Raw genomic sequence first — 22,467 nt, 5'->3', positions numbered from 1 at the left:
CCTGAGGGAGCAGCCTTGAACGAAGCTGCTTTCGACGGGCTGCTTTCGGACGAAGGTCAAGGCAAACACGCAGGAGGCGGAGGAAGAGAGATGGGGTTGGGACCGGAAAGGAAACAACGTTTTTTGTAGCCTGCCCTTGATGCTGCTCAGTCAGAGGGGGAAGTGTTGGAAGCGGAACTTCCCTCCCGAAATCGGATCCCTGGGATGGGTTGCATATTCGTCCACGTTTTCCTTCCATTAAACAGCTGGCAGACAGGACAGCGACCCCAGAGCCCTCTTCCCATCTGTGGCTCCTGGTCCTCCTCTTCCTTAGAAAGCCAAGTAAATAAGGAGGGAAGTCAGCTCGCGAGAGCAAGAACAAATGTGAAACATCATGTATGTAACTGAAAATGCAATAAAGATCATCTAAAAAAAAGAGAGAAGTAAATAAAATCGCCCTCCTCTAGGTGTGGTCAGAAAAAAAAGACCTTTTCTGCCTGCAGATGTTTGTAAACAGGTGGATACCCAAAAAGGGTAAACAGAGTGTCCTCTCTCTGCTAGGCAGAAATGAGAAAAAGTTCAGAGTGCAAGAAGGTAAACTAGAGGGAATCACAAAAGCTTTCTATTGGGCTTTGAGCTCTGTCAGTGCAAGAAAACTGTTAGCATCATGCAGGGCTTGTTTTCAGTAGGAAACAGGGATTTCCCCATTGTGCAAACCAATAAATAAATGTTCAAGCAATGAAGCTGCATTGTGGGCAACTCTTCAAATGAAGAGGGGAGGAACATGGTTAAAACACTTGATGGCAGATGGAGGAAGGCCATGGTCAACTCAGGGACGGGATTATTATATGTGGAGAGGATGATAAGTGTGTGTGGGTTAAGGCACAGTTCAGCCAAAAGGGGCCAGGAAATGACTCTATTTATGTATTGAAATGGTTACAAAATATTTTCCCTACAGTTAGGGAGGGGGGGAATTTGAATTAGTTCTCAATTAAAGGCAAATCTACCATATTTGCGTTCCTGCTGCCTCAAAAATACATGTGAATACCTGAAGCCATCCTTCAAAATTCACATCTCCAAATTACGCAATGCAGTTCTCAGAATATTGTGTAGAAAATGCAAGTACTAAGGTAAAAAAAAAGTCCATTTAAAAATGCATATATTATTGTAAATGGCATACAAAAATGGATCCTAGTGGGGGAAAATATAAATAATAAGGAAAATATGCATTGCAAAAATATTAGGAGAAATTTGTACTAAAATGCTGGTGAATTTTCAAGAGCACTTAAAAAATAATAATCACAAGTATGGAGAACTGAACTGAACTAGAAAAACGAGAAACTGTGAGAAGCCAGAATTGACAAATGCATCCCTAGTTACAGGGCAGAAAGACTTTGTCAAAGATGATGTCAAAACTGGTATTTCAGAGCTTTTAAAGTGCATTGCATATTGAGAGCCTTCCTGCTTATAACATTCTTGGGGTAACTTCACACATATGAGAATTGCAGCCATCACATGTCAATTTCTTAAGTAATTCCCTTTATTTTAGAAGCCTTACATCTTATCAAGAAGATAAAACTGAGTTTTCCGTTAGCACAACATTTTTGCAAGTTGCCTGCTCCCAAGGGGCAGTGCACAACCCTATCCACCCTGGGAGGCAGGTAGCCTGTTTGCAGCTTTAAAAAAACCCATCGAAGATGTGCACTTCAAACCTTGGGTGAGAAGAAGGCACGGCAATGGAAGAAAGGATGGTGGTGCATTGCTGCAGGAGAGAAATGTCTTTGGGACGTTTTCTCTAGGGATGGAAGGAACGATCTGTCAGTTTTTGTTCTCTCAGTTCCTCATTTTTTCCAATCTTAAACAGTTCACATTTCTCCAGCAATCTGCAACTCTCTTTAAATCCTCATGAAAATTCACCAAATTTCTCCTAATACACATTTTTGTGCCTAGGAGCCAACGAAGAATTTTAGCATCCTAAAATTTTAGGATCCTAAAATAGTGATTTCAGTGCTGAGAAAATGTGACATTACTAAAGCAGAACCACTTCTGCATTGAAATGGAGCAATGTCTGTGAATTGTTGCTCAAATAACTGATTATCTGGAAGACCATTAAAATGTGGCAGTCGGGTCATAGGAAGGGTGTGGCTGAAAAAATGCAAAATGTAGCATTTCCAACTTATAAAGAGAAGCAAACATTGAAAGGTTTAAATTTCGCCTTGCACTAGCAGTCTCACTGGACTAGAAAGAAAAAAAAGTTAAGTGATTGGTATGCATATGGACAGCCCTTTGCTTTTGCCTATTCTATGACTGCCTCCCTCCCTATATCATGGTAGCGAATTCTGTTGCTTTGGCTTGACTTCAGTCCATTTCGAGTCCTGTTCAAACTGCATGAAATATGATCCACAACACTGGAAGTGTGGCCATTTCAAAACAATCATTCTTAACTGTGCCCTTGGTACCTCATGGTGGTAGTGCTTCAGAACTGAAAGAAGCACTGGGAAAGTTGTTGAATCCACTTAACTGTAATTATCCATACTGATTTTGTTTTGAGAGATGCAAAGGCAATAGGAAATTATCTCCATGATACACGCTGAGTGGCAATAACCAGCAGCCTTCTTCAGCAGATCTACCAACAAAGTATTTTCCAAACAATGGCAGGTGGGAACTGAAGCATAATGTGAGTTGATTAACGAATCAAACCAGAATGTTGCTATACAAACCAGTCAATTAAATTAACATGCCCTAAGTTTGAAACAGATTTGCAATGATGGGGGGGGGGACAGGTGGAGTGGTTGAACTCTATTGATATTATGTTTATTCTCCAATGGATCACCCCGGACACTGTGCAATCAGAACCTGCTGCACAGAACAGTAATCACAATAGCAATAGATGCACTTTTGAGTAGGCAGAGAGATTACATTCCTCCAGCAATAAAGTATTACAGCTTTGAATATTTGGGGGGGGGATGCTACTTCCTGGCAATCAGTACTACTTTGAAGAAAGTAAATAAGTAACCTCACTCTTTTTTTGATAAGCACATTTATATTATTTCCAAGTAAGAACCTAAAAGTAATAACCTGGAAATTCCAGTTGCGGTTTCACTCACAGTGCAGACACGGAATAGATCAGTTTCACATATTATATCCACGCAGCCTTATTAGACAGTAAGTTCCACCTCATTTATTCAGTTCAGTTAATCAAAATAAAAATTCATTCATTCATTCATTCATGATTAGTTGTGTTTTGGGGCCAAGCCCTCACAAAACAATGTAGAGGGAGACACAAAAGCAAGAGAATATCAGGGAAAATATGAAGCATTGGGTGGAAACAGACAAGGAGATGCATGAGAGAAACTGAATTGGATCACCTGAACCTCATTCAAAAATAAGACAACAGTAAAAAAAACAGTTATGTTTTTAAGGCTTCCAGGAATGCCATAAATAAAAGGGAGCATGTGAATGTTAAATGGGAAAGAATCTACAGCTGCAGATCTGATGCTGAGAAGGCCCTGTCTTGCGTGATCACCATCCAGACCTATTTCACTAGTGTACATATACTACAGGGAGTAGGTGGTGTTATGGTCTAAATCACTGAGCCTCTTGGGCTTACCAATTGGAAGGTCTGCGGTTCGAATCCCCACGACGGGGTTGCTTTGTCCCAGCTCTTGCCAACCTAACAGTTCAAAATCACACCAGTGCAAGTAGATAAATAGGTACCACTGCAGCGGGAAGGTAAACGGTGTTTCCGTGCGCTCTGGTTTCCGCCACAGTGTTCCATTGCAACAGAAGAGGTTTAGTCATGCTGGCCACATAACCCGGAAAGCTTTCTGTGGACAAATGCTGGCTCCCTCGGCCTGAAAGCGGGATGAGCGCCGCAACTGAACTTAACCATCATGGGGTTCTTTATCTTTACCTTTTACCTTACATATAAGCATTACCTCAAATGCAGATTTAGATTGCAGGAAGGGTCAGGTTGTCTGTTATATTTCTTTATTAATTAATTTGCTATAACATCCCGGGGGAGGTCACAGCAATTTAAAAATATAATATTGAAAACAGTTTAGAACAGTATTTAGGTATCTCAAGCTCATAAGGATTCGGCCACCCCAGGTATCTGCATGGAATCGCAACAGTACTGGGGAAAGCTGGCTTGTTCCTGGATAATGTTTTGCTTTGCTTTCAAGCTTCCATATTTTAAAAATTATGCTGAAGAACAAGCTATCCTGTCCCCTTCCCCTTAATTCAATATTAAGGATAATCCCATGAGAGGTTAGAATTCAGCTCTAGGTGCATAATATTGCCTTGGGATCCCTCCTGGTGTTGTTGAAATCCATAGGAATGGTGATCAAAATCAAATTAAGATTGGCCTGCATTTGCGCTTCATTTTATTGCTCCTTTCTCACCCATCCCAAAACCAACAAAATGAATATTGACCTGGTTTCGCTGATGCTTCTGGGTGGTGTGGCAATTACCTATCTTTATTTACAGTGGTACCTCGGGTTACAGGCGCCTCAGGTTACAGACGCTTCAGGTTACAGACTCCACTAACCCAGAAATAGTACCTCAGGTTAAGAACTTTGCTTCAGGATGAGAACAGAAATCGCGCGGCGGCAGCGGGAGCCCCCATTAGCTAAAGTGGTGCTTCAGGTTAAGAACAGTTTCAGGTTAAGAACGGACCTGCAGAACAAATTAAGTTCTTAACCCGAGGTACCACTGTATTGTCCTAGGTCCTGAGAGCTGAAAACATTCGTGATTCGCATGGGATTAATCCATCGAGTGGAAGACGAGTACAAGAAGCTGCTGCCTTTCCCTTTGCTCTTTCAGCGATACAGCGCCTGAGAGAGATAACGTATTTTCTCACATTTCACGCTTGTTCCAAGGCTCTGTCTATCTCACACTTTTAGCAAAGCTGCTACTTTTATAACACATTAAGGTCCGTATAGTAAAAGCTATGGTTTTCCCAGTAGTGATGTATGGAAGTGAGAGCTGGACCATAAAGAAGACTGAGGACACCCCTAAGAGGCATTCCATGAGGACACCCCTAAGAGGCATTCCATTAGAAACGTGAGTTTCACTGCATGTGCTTCCAGACAACTTCCAGGATAGTACTAAACTGGAAGTGAAATGGGGATTGCTTCATAAAAAAAGATGCCTCTGGTTCTTTCAGGGCAGTTGCTACCCCTCCTCTGTACTTCCTAGCTCATCTGTGCAGTGCTCAGAAGAGTGGCTGGGGAAACTCAGTCAGATGGGCAGGGTGTTAATAATGATGATGATGATGATGATGATGATGATATCTAGCTTATGGATGGTCAGCATTCTGAGCCACTGGCAAAAGTACCTCAGCTCTTGGAGAAAAGAGCCATCTTGGAGAAAAGAGCCATATTTCAGTCCTCCTTGCTAAAGCGTTGTTGTGAGTTAGTTCTGTATATTCACATTTTAAGACTGGTTTCCATTTCCTGATTTAAAATGCTTCCCTCTCCCTTGTCAGTCACCCTTTTAACATCTAGTATTCTGCATGCAACAAGTTTTCTGTACCTGAAGTCTTGTTGTGGGACTAAAATCAGTACTCATTTTTAAGGTTCATGTAGCACTGTGGGTTAAACCACAGAGCCTAAGGCTTGCCAATCAGAAGGTCAGCGGTTCGAATCCCCACAACGGGGTGAGCTTCTGTCCCTGCTCCTGCCAACCTAGCAGTTCGAAAGCACGTCAAAGTGCAAGTAGATAAATAGGAACCGCTCTAGCAGGAAGGTAAACGGCGTTTCCGTGCGCTGCTCTGGTTCGCCAGAAGCAGCTTAATCATGCTGGCCACATGACCTGGAAGTTGTACGCCAGCTCCCTTGGCCAATAAAGCGAGATGAGCGCTGCAACCCCAGAGTCAATCACGACTGGACCTAATGGTCAGGGGTCCCTTTACCTTTACCTAGCCATTTTTATGTGGTGGTGTGCTAAATTAAAGTCGAAGGGGGGAAGGTTTCAACCTCACATAAGCCTCTTTTATTATTCTCAATATATACCTATGCTACATATAATAACATATGTGTTATGTGTAGTTTTATTTTTTATTTTTTTAAAAAACTTTTTTTTGCTTTAATTCAAGACTTAATGAACTGGAAAGTTTGACTCCTTTCTGAGGAAAACATTTATATAATTCAATGGAAGTTTGCCAAGCATTCCCAGGTCGGTGCTAATGCTAAAGTACTCTATAAGCTACCAGTACATTGGCTGAATGGATAGCACTGGACTGTACCTGCCCCTGTGTCAGGGAACTGCCGTCGGAGCCAGAGGCGGACGGAAGGCTCCAGAGGGATGCCGGAGAGGGTCCCAGAAGGGAGAGAGACAGCCCATCTGCTGGGGAAGGAAATCAGCGTAACACCAGTGGAGAAGGGGGGCAGATGGGGGAATCGGAGAGGAGGCTCCAGGACTCCTCGCCAGAGACCAGTGGGGAGAGCACGGGTACTCTGCTGCCCACATCCTCCCTGCGCAGAAGACTTCCGAGCAGGGAGAGTAGGAGGAGACTTGGTGTCAAAGAACTTCTTTGCTGGAAGAAGTTCAAGAAACGCCCACTGACGGATTCTGCCAGCGATTGAGACAGCCACGGGTGAGAGGCTGTCCAGACAGAAAGGGTTCAACCAGGTAACCTAGCCAGGAGTGGCGACAACTTACGCACGAGCAACCCCTAGAACCATTACACCCTGCTATGAACTTTCTAGGAATACATAATTCTCTGGGTACACACAGATACTTTAGAGGAGGACATACGGAAAATATAACTGAATTTATTACTGTAAGCCATTAAAGAATGAGATGGTCAAGATGGGAGGACCCAGCAGACTTAACGTCATCTCTTCATTAATGTGTAATTACATTTTGCAGCTCCTGCCCCTGTTGGCAGCCATTAGTAGCTGCCTCTGTTTGCTCCTTTATGCTGACCTGCCCTTGACTCCTATTCTGTTGCAGCGGGCTATAATAATGTGAGTTTTATTCTTTCGATTGCCCCCAAACAAACTCTCATTATCTGTACTCTGTAACCTTCCTTAATCAAAAAGTGTGGGTGTCTTCTGCACACACAGGGTTGTTTATTCAAGTTCAGGATATTCCCTGCAATATAAACATCTGTAATCTTTATTACACCCACCCTGTATCTAACAAGGAAGTGTTCCTCCCCCAGGGAAAGGAGAAAAGGACACAAGATCACTTTTTAAATGATATTGCTGTTTGAGATTTGAATATGTGTACCTCTGTGGTGAAAGATACTTTGCTGCAAATGAAAAAAGAAGAAGAATTGTATGGATCCAGAGCTGATCGCTGGCGGTATTTATATCAAAACATGTGAATTAATCAGTGAATTACATGTTTGTTTGCATTTTTTAAAACAGAAGCAAAAACAAATTTCAAGCTACATGCTGAAAAATTCTCTCTCTCTCTCTCTCTCTCTCTCTCTCTCTCTCTCTCTCTCTCTCTCTCTCTCTCTCTCTCTCTCTCCATTCAAGTGTATTCCCAGAGTTATGTTAGGGCTATGACTCATCCTGACATGCTGGTCTAAATTTTGCCCTCCTATGCTTGGCGACATTGACATGGGGAGATGGGAGTCTTTAGTATTTGCACCTGCCAAGCACAGCTGCATATCTGAACCTATGGGGCATGAAAAGGGGGGGAAATGAGTGTTTGCAGTTACCAGTTACCAATAAATTATTAACCCTAAAGGAAGAATTTGTATAAAGTAATAATGTCCATGTTCTACTACAGTGGTACCTCGGGTTAAGTACTTAATTCGCTCCAGAGGTCCGTTCTTAACCTGAAACTGTTCTTAACCTGAAGCACCGCTTTAGCTAATGGGGCCTCCCGCTGCCGCCAGAGCACAATTTCTGTTCTCACCCTGAAGCAAAGTTCTTAACCCAAGGTAATATTTCTGGGTTTGTGGTGTCTGTAACCTGAAGCGTATGTAACCCGAGGTACCACTGTATGTAGATAAAACATAGGAAAAGCAGACACAATGGCGGGATGCCAAGGTCACCTAGGAATGAAAGGGAAAAGTTGATGCTGTTGAATAAAGGTGGTCTTTCATCTTCTGGTCTCATTTTCCATCTTCTTTTAAACATCTGTTCTTTTGCTCTCTTAATTGTTGCTAATTAAAAAGAGATATCTTGGCTTATGTAAACCTGCCTTCCTCTCACATTGCATCCTATTTTTCTCCCATTTCCTTCCATACGAGTCATTTATTTTTTCCCCAGTGCTCAAATACCAGTGTGTGGGATTAACAAAATACATTTTATTATTCAGCCCTCCTCCATGATTCAGCAGCCTTAGACCAGTAACAGTAATTTAACACTTAAGGAGAACTGCTATGTTTGCTAGAATTATGTGAATTCACTCACGTTTCTTTACAGTCCCACCAGGAATATGATTAGAATTTTAGATAGTTCTTCCACATTGTAGTATTTATGTCTAATTAGAAAATATCCTCTGTTAGGCCCTTTGTTTGGAACACATTCCATTGAATCTCTCTCCACAATCTCACCTCTTCTTTTTACTGCATTTAAGGTATCAACAGTTACATGTATCAGCTGTCCATGAGTCTATTCCCCACCCCACCCCCACCAGCTCAGTATCTGATATTGTTGTTGTTGTTGTTTAGTTGTTTAGTCATGTCCGACTCTTCGTAGAACATCAGTTACCTTCCAGGGTGAGGCAGGTGATTGACAGGAAGGCAGCCCCACCCACTTCCATCCATGGAAGATGGATCTGTTAGGGGCCATATATCAAAGATAGAGTATTCCTTTTGCATGTAGAAAGCCTCAGATTCAATCTCTGACATCTCCAGGTAGCCCTGGAATGCTCCTTGTCTGAAGCCTAGGAGAGTGGTTGCCAGTCAGTGTTGACAATACTAAGTTAGATGGATGGATGATCTGACTCAGTATAAAGCAGCTTCTTTTGTTCCTAAATATTGGCTTCCAGTTATGTCCTCACCAGGAACACAGGTTTGTACTCCCTAACAAACTACAATTATTAGCTCTCAGTCAGCCGTAGTTTCTTATTGGTAGTGCTTTTTTTCGTTAAAGAAAATGTTTAGGGGTGCTCTCATTTTAACTCAAGAAAATCACCATTTTATAGTTCAAATCGGGGGAAATAAATACAGTAAATACACAAAAGTACAAAGATTCACAAAATGTTTAGGGGTATGTGTACCCCTGCATTCCCCCAGAAAAAAGCACTGCTTATTGGCTTGTTTATGGTGGCTTATTCGGGAGCAACAAACCACAATCTCTGATTTTCACATACAGTAATGGGAAGACAAGGCTTCCTGGTTTGTTTATCTTCCTTGGGTCAGACATTAGCAGAATGGGAGTGATTGTGCAGTGTTTACTAGCTTAGCTGCTCATTCACAGTATACCTTGATAAACCAAAAGCCTGGCTCAATATCTTTCTTTTTAAAATAATAATAATAAATGCCTTGCTCAAGTCCTCTTGGGGAACTGGCATGCTGTCAATGTCCATGTTTAGTTTGCAAACACAATTCTGGGTATCTCAAGAAGGATCTGTAAAACCTCTTCAATAATTAGCAGGGCTTTGAAATGCTTTTGTTTTGGTAGCCGTGATATATGGGTCTGAAACCTCATCACTCATCACAACGTTGGAGAAGAAACCCAATATCATTGAGAGGGAGCATCTCTGTCTAATTGAAAATATCAAGTAACATGAGTTTAAAGAGAATATTGTCTCCATTCCTCTTTCACTGTTGCAGCACAAACCCAGGCACCTATATTCTGAAATAAGCCCCATCTTGGTAACAGAAGCATACTCCAAGATAAATAGATAAACATAGGCGTGCAATGTACAAATCTATAAATTATCTACTGAGAAGCAAGCCACATTGAGTTTAATGGGGTATACTCCCTGGTAGGAGTAAAAAAGATTGTATTAGACGCTACCTAGCCTTGTTTTTAATTTTATAGCTATCTGCTAATTTAACTTTCCAGCTCATATTCACCTGTAACACTTTGTTTCTGATTGGAAAGGAAAAGCAGATTGATGGTTCAAGTTCTAAAGCTTGGATAGGTATATTATAGGACCATTCCAGTTCTCATGAGAGGAACTATCGCCTTTAGAGCTTTAAGATTTAGCACTCCTCCAACATGACTGAACACCATCAAGAAACATTTGGGAATGGCTCAGACCTTACCTTTGTCATGTTTCTGGTGGCCTTTAATTATGAGGACTCATTCCATTCGACGACCAACCAAGCCAGCTGCTTGGAGCAGGAGGACCACTCTTCATGATTTTCCAAAGATGGGACCATGGCCACCCCTTAGCTGAGGCACAGAACCTGAGATCAGCATGGAGCTACTGCTGGAGAAGAGGAATGGGCCAGGGCCATTTGGAAGCAATAGAGGAGCATGTGAATGAGTGTTAAGCAACCAGAGATGTGGTTTCTCCTGTTTCACCTCACCCCAAAGAAGCTTCAGACCAGATTTGGGAGGGGCAGCTAGCTATGTATGTAGCTAAATGCAGTAGTAACAACTACTGAGACGGGAAGCCTAGTGTGATATACTGCTGAACCAATCCCTCTGCAACTTTGTGCCTTCCAGATGTAGGCGTCAACTCCTAGGGGTCCATGTCCCTTCAGTCTCCCCTAATAAAATATTGGAGGTGTCTGCCCCACAAAAGTTGATAAGCATTGCTGCCTTTCTTTCTTTTGCACATTTGGACTTCATTACCCAACAAATCCTGTAAAGGCACTTCTAAAAGGGTTGCTGGGTGGCAAGGGTGCTGGGACTGGACAAAAACCAATTGGGCGGTGGTGGGGGCTGCCCAGAGGACCCCCAAGGAGAGGGGGCGGAGGCTGAGAGAACACTCCACAAGGGAGGGTTTTCAAAAAAGGGTGAGAGGCTGCTGGCTCTGCAGGCAAGGGGTGACATAACTGGGCTCCTGAGCCCCACGGGGGTGCCGCAGAAATAATGTAGTTGGTCAGGGGAGCCGTGGACTCAAAAAGGTTGGAAACCTCTGACTTACAGTGATGTGAGGCAGCCAGCAGCTGAAGATCTTCATATGACAATATGAGGCTTGCTTCTCAGCACCTGATATGTACTGTGAAGATGGTAACTGCTTGAAAAGAAAACATAGTAGCCTTAAGGCTAGGCTGTGATACATCTTCCCCGTGAAACAGTTTGAGGCTATCACGTTGAACTTTGTATTAGGATGACCATCAGAATAGTCAACTGAAACACGTTTTTCCTTTGTCATATCATGAGGCTAAGGAAGTGTAGCGCTGTGTGGTTTTATGTTTCATTCACCTGCTTTGTCATATTTGAGTAATTTAGGAACAAAAGTAAGAACGCCTTGGACGTGGTATGAGCAGGTAGCAGCTGGGGAAATTCCCTTCTATGACAGGATGTATAGCAATGCAAATAGATTAATATATCACTGCACATATATTATTTATTTCATGAACGATAAAATTTCATAAAATTGATATACCCCTTGCTTGTAAAAACAAACCCTTAAAGTTCTTATATTGCGTCGAAGGCCAAGGCTATCAAGTCCTAATTATAATCTTTTAGCTTTCAGTCTAGGGGAGAAAATCCCAATATGTAAAGGTGATCATCCATCGCCAAGGCTAGAAACAAAGGAAGGCTCACAACGTGTGAAAATCTCCAGCAAAACCTATGCTAATTTCAGAAAAGAGAGATAAATCTAACCTTGAGAAGCACAATCTCCCATGTGGAAGCCTTTTCATCTGTTCTCTTTCCTCATGTTCTGTGATGTGAAGGCCTTGAAGTGACAGTAATTGCCTAAGAGTAAAGGAATGGTCCAAGGGCATCGCCAGAGATTCAACCCCAGGGGCCTGCAGCTTGTTACTGCTCTGAAGATGACATTGGGTACATACACAACAATACACGCAGGTGGCTGTTTTCACTGAGAAACCAGCATATAAAACCACACACAAGTTATTCTTGCTCCTCATTCTGCACAGCTGAACAGCCCACAATTTTGTAAAGAAATCACCTGTAGCTTGTTTTACAATGACTGGCCATTTGCATAAGACAAACTTATTGCTTTGGATATTAGATTGCTGGGTTTCTTCTAAATATAGAATAGTTCTAGAGTATATCTGTTGACAGAGCATAGTTATCTAATATGAATATTTTCTCCTCAAAACATTCTTGTTTTAAATTGTAGACGTTTGAATCAACAGCTACACTTTAAAAGGTGCACTCCTGTCCCACAAACACATAGAACTATTTTAAGGTTGGTTCAGTTGTCTGCACTGTTTATTTGTTTAGCTGTTTGCACTTGCCCAAAGATCTGGGTTTTAATTCTTCACTCAATGTGCTGAAATCCTGTTGATAGTTCAGGGAACTGAAATGGGAAATGGAGAGCTAGATCCAATCTTTTCTTCTCCTAGAATAGATGATTGGTACTAATGCAAGTTATTCTGAAAAGGGCTTTCATTGGGTTTACTCTGAGTATAACTTACTTGGCTAAACCCTAAAATCTGTGTGAAAATGGAAATTAGCAATATTTAAATAATATAAAGCAAAATATATGTATTTTAATCCTTTTTTCTTAAGCTAAGAACTGTGTCAGATCGTTCAGGAAATGTGAAAACTAGTGGATTCCAATTCCAATTCACCCATTCAATTCATCTCAATTCAATTCAATTCATCTCAAAGGTGTGAACCAGGCCTATTCATATCAGAATTCACAAAGATCAAATTCCTCAATCATCTCCCGCTTTCTCCTCCTAACCTGAACACATGGCAAATTGAGTAACCTGACGTATTACAAGAGAGGGCAATTTCCTCCAGCAATATGGCATTTGTCTCTTTATTAGGAGTAGGCACTGTATAAATGTTCCAGAATCAAATTATAAGATCTTTCTGAGCAATAAGCAAACGTTTCCATTTTCCTCCCTTAGGCATATTAGCAGTTTTAGGAGAAAGAACATTTGCCAAACAAGCCCAACTTCCTGTTGCTTGAAGTTCAATTTCCAGGCAATTCCAAGTTAGCTTACTTAGAACAGATGGATCACAAAATGTTTCGTGTTTTAGTGATAAAGAAAAATTAGATTTATTTTTTTAAAAAGATTCATGAGGATATCCAAGCATTTGGATGAATTTCATTATCTGTTCTGAGGAAACAACGCTACCTTGGCGCTGCAGATCCACTCTGTTGCTGACACTGTCACACAATTCTTCACATGAGCTTTGTTTGAATGACAAACAGACTTTCACAACCGCTGTGAAGAATGTTCTTTAAAGCACTTCAGGAAATCAACAAACTTCTTTAAAGGCAATCTGGTTTCCTATAGACTCACCTGCAGAGTTGGTTATGAGGGCATATAGCACAACCAGGGCCGTCTTAAGCATATCCGGCACTGTGATGCAAATATCCCTCTGCTCCACCCCCCTTTCCCAGAGTTGCTGACCTTTTTTAGGGAGGACGGTGCTGCCGTTGACGTGCCCAGCTTTGCGAGGCTGGAGGAGGCAGGCAACGGCTGGAGGGCAGCTCCTCTGGCGGGGAAGAGGCGGAGGCTGAACACGGTGGTTCCCAGCTCAGCTGACTGCTTCGTGCCACAGTGGCCACAGCAGGCTCTGGGCGCAGCACTGCTATGGCGTGGCATGGCATGGTGGAGGCGGGTGAGGACGGCGAGCTGATGCCAGGAGGTGCCACATCCAGCCTCCGCTTCTTCCCTGGCGCCCTCCAGAACTTGGCGCCCTGTGCCACTAGCCTCTATGGGTAAGACGCCCCTGAGCACAACACAAGTATTTGAGACCTCAATCAAGCAAAGCTCTATGGCAGTGGTGGACTTTGGTCTCTCAAACCCTCTTTGGACTCTGTGCAACACAAAAAAATTGGCACCCCAGCCTCTTGAGCTCCATTCTACAGCGTTGTTGCGGCATCCTCTGCAACACAGCACCCAGTGCCGCAGCACCAGTTGTACCACCCTAAAACTGCCTCTGTTTATGGAATAGAACTGTAGAGCTGGAAGGGACCACAAGGATCATCTAGTCCAGTGTTTCCCAACCTTGTGCCTCCAGCTGTTTTTGAACTACAACTCCCATCATCCCTGACTACCAAGACCAGTGGCAAGGGATGATGGGAATTGTAGTCCAAAAACAGCTGGAGGCACAAGGTTGGGAAACACTGATCTAGTCCAACCCCTGCAATGCAGGAATCTTTTGCCCAACATGGGGCTTAAACCCACAGCCCTCAGGTTAAGAGCCTCATGCCCTACCAACTGAGCTATCCCAACGGCCTAATGTGCAAAGCTAATTCACAATCCACATTTTGTGCAAATGGATTTAGGTATGGAAAATAATCAGAAGCATATTGGAAACAAACAAACAAACAAACAAACAAACAAACAAACAAACAAAAAACATTCCTAAAATAAGCTATTCATATTCTGGACACCAGATCAGTATACTTAAAAGCAGGCATAGGCAAACTCGGCCCTCCAAATGTTTTGGGACTACAACACCCATCATCCCTAGCTAACAGGACCAGTGGTCAGGGATGATGGGAGTTGTAGTCCCAAAACATCTGGAGGGCCGAGTTTGCCAATGCCTGCTTAAAAGCGTCAATGTGTGTGTTCCTGTCACTTTGAAAAAACTAATGTAATGCATGAGCCAGTGATGTACAAATCTCAGCCATATTTATTTCTTCCCCACCTTTCTTCCACGATAGATTTAAAAGTGCTTGAAATCAGGTTCTCAGGTGATCTCTTAATCCTGACACTTACCAGACCACATGCTTAGCTTCTGCATCACATGCCTTCAGACCATGGCATGAGGCCAAAGTCTATTATCTCTGATATCTATGTCAGAGGAGCAGAGGTTGCTGTGTTCTGACTCCATGGGCTCTTGCTTTCATGCATTGCATTCAGGCAGTGGCATAGCGTGGGGGGTGCAGGGGGGGTCGGCTGCACCGGGCGCAACATCTGGGGGGCGCGCTCGCACTCGCAGCTCTCTGCCCCTACTAAAATCCACGGGTTAGGGGGCACAAATTACTTGCCTTGCCCCAGGTGCTGACAACCCACGCTACGCCACTGAATTCAGGGATGGGGGGGGGGATGGTTTCATGTTGCATGTGAAGGTGAACTCATGCAATTCACCCTTTACAAAACAACACAGGAACCAAAATACAGCCGTCCTTCAAAATCCACATTTCTCTGAATTTTGTGATACAAAAAAATGTTCTGTATTAGGGGGAAACTGCTTTGCAAATATGTGTGGATTATGCAAAAGTGCATACAAAAACATGCATGTTAGGAAGGGCCAAAGTGTTGAAGCTTGCTCCTTTTACCTGTTGGTCTTAATTTGTTTTATATACCATCGCCATAGCTTAGGAATGTCAGGTACCACGGGTCAGTGAGGGTGTTTGGATTTAGTACAGTTCAGTGGGATTTTTCAACTTCTTTTTTTGAAATAAAATTTTGTAATTGTTTTGGTTTAGACCTTGAGACCATTTCTAATGATAGAACACGCATCCTTTTCCTCTTGGTATATGTTATTATTAACTCAGTAAATTGCATAGCTGTATAAGAACGGACCTCCAGAACGAATTAAGTTCTTAACCCGAGGTACCACTGTATCCTACTTTATTGTATAGCTGAATCTCTTTTTATTAATGGTTGACAGCTTATCCTTTTCTTTTTAAACTATTTTTTCTTTCATTTCTTTCCCCCCTGTAAACAGTTCATCATTATAAACCTTAACTTCAAATTCTGTCCTATTCTCAGAACCCCTTACCTTTCTTCACCCAATACAGCTATGATCATTCGGAGTCTTTTCAAAAGACATACAAGGAAATCTGAAGGACAGCATGTGCTTTCCTACTATAGCCAAATTTCAGATTACAGACTTTATTATTCCATTTTCTGAGGCTAATACATTGGAATGTTGTAAAGCACCAAGAAGTCCAAAGGCTCAAAGATCTTCTGAAGCCAATAATCAAATATTTTCAAAAGAATGTTGTTTTTAACTAGAAGTGAGAAAGTAAAAGTAGGTTGCTTGCTGCTAAAGGCTGTTATTTAAGGAAAGTTTCTTAATCGCCCGACAATTTAACTTCACCACCAAAGATGCCTTTAGGCATGGCACTCCTTTAATTACCATCATTCACATGTATGGTGTCAGGTTATAGCATTTCAATATCACCTATGTCGGATAATAAATTATTATTATTGTTCAGGGAAGTTTTTAATATTTAACGCTGTACTGTTTTTAACACTTGATTGGGAGCCACCCAGAGTGGCTGGGGAAACTCAGCCAGATGGGCAGGGTATAAATTATTATTATTATTATTATTATTATTATTATTATTATTATTATTATTATATCCCTGGGCAACAGGGTTGAACCAGAAAGTAGCAAGTCCTCAGAGCCCTATGCTGAGGTCTTATCTCAGAAGAGGCATGGTGAATCCCTAACACCTTGATTGGAGTTTTTGGTGCTCAGCTCATCCCTGGACCTTCTCCAGGAGCCAGTAACCCTAAAATCATTTTCACACTCCCTTTACAACTCACCACCACTGTAAGTTTCCCAGAGCAATTCTGCCTCACCGCTGGGTGTCAAAACCCAGATCTAAAACTCCTGTTTCCTGTTGGTGGTTTTCTTCCTCGGTTTTATCTCCAGAGGGGAAGAGGTGCCCAAATGTCCAAACACCTTCTCCCTTGTTGATTGCACCAACTCCCAGTTGTGGGGAAGACAGTTGTGCCAGCTACCACAGGAACACATCACTTTCAGCCCAGCCATGTTTACTTCCTGACAGGCTACTCACAGGGTAGAATGGAGGCAGGCACTAACCATCTCCTCCTAACAGTCTAAAGGTAAAGTAAAGGGACCCCCTGACCATTAGGTCCAGTCGTGGCCGACTCTGGGGTTGCGGCGCTCATCTCGCTTTATTGGCCAAGGGAGCCGGCGTACAGCTTCCGGGTCATGTGGCCAGCATGACTAAGCCGCTTCTGGCGAACCAGAGCAGCGGACGGAAACACCATTTACCTTCCCGCCAGAGTGGTACCAAGCACTTTGACGTGCTTTCGAACTGCTAGGTTGGCAGCAGCAGGGACCAGGCAACGGGAGCTCACCCCATCACGGGGATTTGAACCACTGACCTTCTGATCGGCAAGTCCTAGGCTCTGTGGTTTAACTCACAGCGCCACCCACGTCCCCAACAGTCTACTTCACATTAATTTAACATTTTGGATTTTTCCACGAGCAATCACTGTCGGTACTCTTGCAACTGCCCCAAACACTACCCCTGTGTTGTCTCTCATCAGGTGTTCAGTATTTGATGTGCTGATCAGATGATGGCACGGCTAGCCCTGCCATAAAGCAAAGTGGGGTCACTATTTCAGGTTTTGGATACTGATATTTGAGGAACAGTGATGAGATGTAGTAAGGACAGAATCCCAAAAACAAACCAGTGGTTTCCAAACTCGTTTCATGGGGCTCTGTGAAATATCTCTTCCTATAGTCGAATCTGGATTATTGCGTGGCTATTCCCTCCCCCCCACAGGTGGAATAAATGAAGACAACGGACACAGAGTTTTAGGTTAATGGGCGAAAATGGCCACAACTTTATTGATTACAGGAAAGAAGGGTATTGGCATTAGGCATTGGCCCCTAACCGACTATCCGGTCTAACCGGGAAGGGTTAAACACCAACAGGGGGAGCCACCCGAGATGCATATCCCTAGGCGCTCCCCGAGGGGTTACCGCTCGGGGGCGCGCTTTAGGCCCTAGCCTCCGTAGGTTTCGGACGAGGCGTCGCCCCTCGGAGTCCTTTAACGAACTACCCTTCAATCATTGGGGGAGGTGATGGCGTTCCTCCCCCCCAACCTCATCTGCATGACAATACCCCGGCCAATGCCTACCGCCAAAACCGAGGAAGTTGTGACGATTTGCTACGAGGTAGGCGAAAAAACCAAGTGGCACTCAAAACCAGCCAATTAGCCAAATGGAAAAACTCCTACCAGGCCCCTTGCGGCGACCAGCCGAAGCCCATAGCAAGGTCAGTGGCAAAACCTAAAGGGCGGGTGGGTGGGAAACCGCGTCGTCTCCAGGGGTCGAAAGGGGCGAGCACAGGGCTGCCCCGACCTTAAGTGGCCTCGCTAAGGCCCGCCCCTGCAGTCAGCCGATTGGTTGGCGCGACAGGGGGATGGTAAATGGGGAATTCCCTGACTCCCGCGAGGCTGGCGCCAGCCTCGCGGGACCACGTGTGGGTGGATCGTGATCCCGCAAACCCCCCTCCTCCTGATGGTCGGAAGGGGCATTGCAAAACAGTCCAGCCAGGTAGAAGTTAACCTCCTGCTTAATAGATAATATTATGCCAGAGTCATAGGGAGAGCTTAAATTTATTCAGATTTCCTAAGTACTGTATACAAATTGACGGCAAAAGGACAAAGTATAAAATGAACAACACATAACAATGAAAGAATCAAAGATATCCAGAAGTCCCCTCCCCTCCTCTTGTGTATTTGATTTATTGTATGTCTGTCTGTGTGAGTGGATGAACTATATGGTGTAGCTGCTGTTTGTGGATAAGCAAGATTATTGTTGAGGTTGGCTGAGAGATCCATTCAGGGAGGTGTGGGTAGGTTAGTGATCTTTACTAGTGTTAAGTCTCTATTTAAAAAATAACAAGACTTAATTTTTTTTAAAGATATACACGGGGTTGGAGGGGTGGGAGAGAATCTTCCCTCACAATCAATTCAAATGATTTTCTGATAATCCAAGATTGCAATCTATATACACTTACCTGGACCAAAAGTAAGCTCTGTTGAAGACAATGGGGCTTACAGTGGTACCTCAGGTTAAGTACTTAATTCATTCCGGAGGTCCGTTCTTAACCTGAAACTGTTCTTAACCTGAAACACCACTTTAGCTAATGGGGCCTCCTGCTGCCGCTGCACTGCCGGAGCACGATTTCTGTTCTCATCCTGAAGCAAAGTTCTTAACCTGAGGTAATACTTCTGAGTCTGTAACCTGAAGCGTATGTAACCCGAGGTACCACTGTATTTCCAGGCAGGCATGCCTAGGATTGTGCAGTAAGATGCTCATTAGATATTATGTAATATGTTAATTTCAAGACCTGAAATATTTCTCAAGCTGTAGAAAGCCATTAATTAAAAGAGGCTCATTCGAGAACCAGTTTCTTGTTATTCAGATTTTTAGCAGTTAATAACAAACTAGAAGTCCTTTCTGGGATCTATTTCCCTTCCTTTTAAGGAACCCAGTTAAAATCTCTCTGAGGTCCAACAGTAAAACAATGCCTATCGTATTACATATGGTCTTGAGAATTTTCTAACCAGTAGAGAAGTTTATCATACAGTGGTACCTCGGGTTACATATGCTTCAGGTTACATACGCTTCAGGTTACAGACTCCGCTAACCCAGAAATAGTGCTTCAGGTTAAGAACTTTGCTTCAGGATGAGAACAGAAATCGTGCTCTGGTGGTGCGGCAGCAGCAGGAGGCCCCATTAGCTAAAGTGGTGCTTCAGGTTAAGAACAGTTTCAGGTTAAGAACAGACCTCCGGAACGAATTAAGTACTTAACCTGAGGTACCACTGTACTAGAAATGGTGAAAACACTATTGGGCTAAGGAGCTGTCCTATTGATTCACTGACTGTTATACTGATTTTGCTGGTGTTTTATGAACAACAAATCAAGTGCTTCCTCTTTTGGGGCCTTCAGGGAACTTGGCAATGTTGAGTGGGGGATGGAGGTGAATTTTGACTTCCTCCAGGCCAAGAGTTTTTCCCACGCTCCGTTTGAAGAGCAAGGTACAGTAACTCCTAATTCCTTCCCAAAATAGCCTTAGTGTTGACTAGATAGTTGATGGTTACAGTATAGAAAATGGCACTGCATCCAACAGCAGATAAATGACATGCCGCAACAGAATCACCCTTATCGCAAAGTTACTGAGTCTGGAAAAGAAATTAGAGTAACACACTTAGAAAGTCTTTGTGAGGAAACAGAGCTTGGAAAGCTGTCATGAGCCTCAGAGTGCTTTCATGTGTGAGGCTTAAAACAACTGTGAGCCTCTCTCACATTACAGCGGTACCTCGGGTTAAGAACTTAATTCGTTCTGGAGGTCCGTTCTTAACCTGAAACTGTTCTTAACCTGAGGTACCACTTTAGCTAATGGGGCCTCTCGCTGCCACCACGCCGGCACCACATGATTTTTGTTCTCACCCTGAAGCAAAGTTCTCAACCCGAAGTACTATTTCTGGGTCAGTGGAGTCTGTAACCTGAAGCCTACGTAACCTGAAGCGTCTGTAACCCAAGGTACCACTGTATTTCTGTTAATGTTTAGTTAAGGTGGGGGCATTTGTATAGCAAGTGAGCATTCTGGCCGATGTGGGTTTTACATTCACAATACACACTAATGGCAGCAAGAACTGCTGTAAGCCACATCTGGAAAATAACTCCCACTTAACTCTGCCTCAATATTGTGATCCATTGCCAAGCTTCTTTCTGCCGTACTACCTGATAAGGTTCAGGCCTTGATTTCACCCCCCCCCCAAGAGATTCTCTTCAAGTTGAAGTAAGTGAAGCAATACACATTAACATCTAAGAAGGAGGCCCCTCATAAGTCCATTACATCCAGAGTCTAAAACTACCCAACCACACTAATGTTTGCATATGTTAATTCTCTTCAACATATGCCAGTTAAAAATTTCCTTTGCATTCAAAATACATAACTAGTCAGTGAAGAAACAAATTCATACAGACTTTCTAAAAATGACTTGCTGATGATATTGTCATTACTACTAGGGTAAGGATCCAGCACCATTTTGGGTTTAATTGCAGCTCAGTCATTGTCAAAGAAATGGTTCCTAAATACAGAGATTATCTATCTATATCTATCTATCATCTATCTATATCTATCTATCTACCTATCATCTATCTATCATCTATCTATCTATCTATCTATATCTATCTATCTATCTATCATCTATCTATCTATCTATCTATCTATCTATCTATCTATCTATCTATCTATCTAATCTATATCTATCTATATCATCTATCTATCTATCTATCTATCTATCTATCTATCTATCTATCTATCTATCATCTATCTATCTATCTATCTAATCTATCTATCTATCATCTATCTATCTATCTATCTATCATCTATCATCTATCATCTATCATCTATCATCTATCTATCATCTATCATCTATCATCTATCATCTATCATCTATCATCTATCATCTATCTATCTATCATCTATCTATCTTTAAAAAAATACAGCAAGAAATAAATAGTGCAGTGATGCTGCAATTACCAAGGAGTAAGCCCCGACTTGCTGATCAGAAGGTCGGCAGTTCGAATCCCCGCAACGGGGTGAGCTCCCGTTGCTCGGTCCCTGCTCCTGCCAACCTAGCAGTTCAAAAGCACGTCAAAGTGCAAGTAGATAAATAGGTACCACTCCAGCGGGAAGGTAAACGGTGTTTCCGTGCGCTGCTCTGGTTCACCAGAAGCGGCTTAGTCATGCTGGCCACATGACCCAGAAGCTGTACGCCGACTCCCTCGGCCAATAAAGTGAGATGAGCGCCGCAACCCCAGAGTTGGCCGCGACTGGATCTAATGGTCAGGGGTCCCTTTATACCTTTACCTTAAGCCCCACTGAACTCCTTGAATATAAGTAGGCATGCATAGGATAGTGTTGTAAGTCCTACAGTCGCAGGCTGTGGCTTGGGAGAACCTAGAGGTACCTTCACAGAAGTAATGAATGATGGGACTCTGGGATTTATTCACTGCTTGTATCCTACATCTCCTCTCGCTCTCAGATTGTGAATGGCAGTTCCTTCACCTTTTGTCAATGTTTAGAGCAAGAGTAGGGAACCTCAGGCCTCGGGACAACTGTGGCCCTCAAGGCATTGCTTTGTGGCCCTCAGGATTCTCCCCAGGCCACACCCACCCGTGGTCTCACCCTCCTGGAAGACATTTGTCTGGCTGGAATATGTCCTTGAACATTGTTTCTTGCGTGTCTGGATGATGGAGCACTGTGTGACAGAGTGTGTGGATATACACTAGCAGACTGCATTATGGTAAAATCTACATTCAGTGCTCCACCCTCTTTTGTCTTTAGCCTATGTGTCCCCCACGCCCAGAAGGCAGCCCAGAAAGGGTTCTGGAACTCAGACTGAAAGATGTTCCCTGACCCTGGTCTAGAGAACAGTCTTGTGAGTCCTACTGTCAGACAAAGCTGTGGAGATTATAAGGATGGGGAAAAGTCGGTAGCACATTTGATAAAGAAGTATTTCATATTGGTGCTCCCTGATCCGCAGTTTTCTACACGTAGAGTCAGATGAACACCACCAAATGCAAGAACCGAGACCTACTCACTAATGCAGCAGATAACTAGCACTCAGGAGCAAATTTAGGGAATAGAAATTCAGAATGTTTGGGAACGGCTATTTGCTGCCCCTGAAAGGCTATATAAGACATTCCATTGTGCGTGCCAAATTTCTTGGA

The sequence above is a fragment of the Podarcis melisellensis genome (assembly GCF_964234715.1).
Source record: "Podarcis melisellensis genome assembly, chromosome: 10".
Taxonomy (NCBI): domain Eukaryota; kingdom Metazoa; phylum Chordata; class Lepidosauria; order Squamata; family Lacertidae; genus Podarcis; species Podarcis melisellensis.
This window is presented reverse-complemented; position numbering follows the sequence as displayed.